This window comes from Phoca vitulina, unplaced genomic scaffold (genome assembly GCF_004348235.1).
Source record: "Phoca vitulina isolate PV1807 unplaced genomic scaffold, GSC_HSeal_1.0 scaffold8, whole genome shotgun sequence".
Classification (NCBI taxonomy): domain Eukaryota; kingdom Metazoa; phylum Chordata; class Mammalia; order Carnivora; family Phocidae; genus Phoca; species Phoca vitulina.
In genome coordinates, this window is record NW_022589711.1 from 70,807,963 (window position 1) to 70,810,256 (window position 2,294).

The 2,294-nt window shown below is 37.1% G+C and overlaps 1 non-coding gene across 1 annotated transcript; it reads left to right on the forward strand.

Annotated features, from left to right (window-relative positions):
* Positions 1–1,229: 1,229 nt before the first annotated feature.
* LOC116634155 lies at positions 1,230–1,336 on the forward strand. Its single transcript, XR_004299869.1, has one exon. It is a non-coding gene; the product is annotated as a U6 spliceosomal RNA (small nuclear RNA).
* Positions 1,337–2,294: the final 958 nt, after the last annotated feature.

Consider the following 2,294-nt stretch of genomic DNA (forward strand, 5'->3'; position numbering starts at 1 on the left):
GCCTGGGTGGCTCAGTCGTTAAGCATCTGCCTTCAGCTCAGGTCATGATCCCAGAGTCCTGGGATCGAGCCCCGCATCGGGCTCCCTGCTCGGCAGGAGGCCTGCTTCTCTCTCTCCCGCTCCCCCCGCTTGTGTTCTCTCTCTCGCTGTATCTCTCTCTGTCAAATAAATAAATAAAATCTTAAAAAAAAATAAATAACATTTATGTTTATCATTAATACGTGTCAGATTGATGTTCTTTTAAGTTTTATTTAATTACAGCTCCAGATAATACAGTTTTCCCTTTTTTTAAATTAGAGGAAACAATACATCAACTGGATGGACTATTATGCAACCATATAAAATTATTATTATGTAAACATAGTAACAAGCAGTAGTATTTATGATTCATTTTAAAAGGCAAAGGCAGAATACATAATTGCTCTGATCTGTAATTAAAGCAATCAGAGTATGTATACAAATGAACAAGTGCTAATAGGAAACAGGAAAAAACACTTTGGTTTTCTAGTGTGCTGGATTTATGTATGTTCTTTTAAAAATTATTATTATTCCTTGATGCAATATTAATTGCACATTAGTCATAGGGAACATGGGCTATAAATACGTTGCTGGTATGTACCTGAAGTTATTGTACTGACTAGAAACACCTGGGGCTAGTCTGAGAAAGTCCCACTGTTACTATTCCTGCTTATTTGGACTGCCTAAAAAGTGTGCCTTTCTTTTTAATGTCTATGGCTTTAGTGCCTGATTAAACCCTTCACTTAAATATTCCTATGAGAAAATGACACCAAGATGAGTCTCCTTAAAGTAATATTTCCTGTGTGTGCTCCATGAGGATATCTGTGTGAAAGTGTGTTGGTTAGGGTGGAGGAAGCAGGGAGGACAATGTATTTAAAATAAATGCAGTAAAATAAGTAACAAGGAATGAGATGGATTTGTATGTCCTATATGCAACAATTCCCAAGATTTATTACTAAGTTAATTTTCTTTAAAAAGTAGAAACATGTCGGGGTGCATGGGGGGGCTCCATCAGTTAAGCGTCGGACTCTTGGTTTTTACTCAAGTCATAATCTCAGGGTTGTGAGATTGAGCCCCCATCAAGGTCCAGCTGAAGATTCTCTCTGTCCCTCTGCCCTTCCCCCCCCACTCATCCTCTCTCTCTCTCTCTCTCTCATTCTCTCTCTTAAATAAATAAATAAATCTTAAAAAAAAAAAAAAAAGAACATGTCATGCTCACTTCAGCAGCACATATGCTAAAATTGGAATGATACAGAGAAGATTAGCATGGGCCCTGAGCAAGAATGACACACAAATTCGTGAAGTGTTCCATATTTTTACTTTTAAATAAACATCTGACTGTAAAAATACAGTAGAGACGTGTGCATTATACCATCATTTGATAAAAACAAAATAAAACAAAAAAAATCGGAGGAGAATATATATTTATACCTGTATATTTATACCTATATCTGTATATAGAGAGATTTTCTTAAAGCATGTCTTTGCATAAATACATATGCCATATATCTATAATATAGATGTGTATATTCTATACACACATGTGCACACACGCTTTTAAGCAAAGATTTATCTGGAAAGACAGACAACACACTGATGGTAATGGCTGCCTCTAGGGAAGAGAACTGAGAGACCAAGGTGTGAGGGAGGTTCACCTTTCACCATATAATCTTTCATACTGTTTAAATACTTACCTTGGGCATCTATTAGCTATTCAAACAAATGATTAAGTCTTGGTTAATGAAGATAGAAAGCCATTTGCTGACAAACCAAAATAACCGCCTATGAAGCAAATTATGTTAAATATATTTCATGGATGGATTTTTTAAAAATACATGAAGGATAAAAAGTAAAACAAATACAACTAGCATTATTAAGTGTTGCCTGAATTGTGTGCTGAGCATTGCATGTGGCACAATGGTGCAGATATGTCAGAGAAATGTAAGAGGTCACTATCTGTATTAGTTTGCTAGGGCCTCCATAAAAAAATACCACCAGCCAGGTGGCTCAAGCAACAGAAATTTATTTTCCCCGCAGTTCTGGAAGTCTGGAAGACCAAGGTGTTGGCATGTTTGGTTTCCTCTGAGGCCTCTCTCCTAGTCTTGCAGAGAGCCGCCTTCTTGTCGTATCCTCACATGGCCTTTTTTCCATATTGTTTATCCCTAGTGTCTCTTTGTGTGTCCTAATTTCCTCTTCTTATAAGGACACAAATTGGATGAGAGCCCAGCCTAACAGCCTCATTTTAACTTTATCACCTCTTTTAAAGGCCCTCCCTC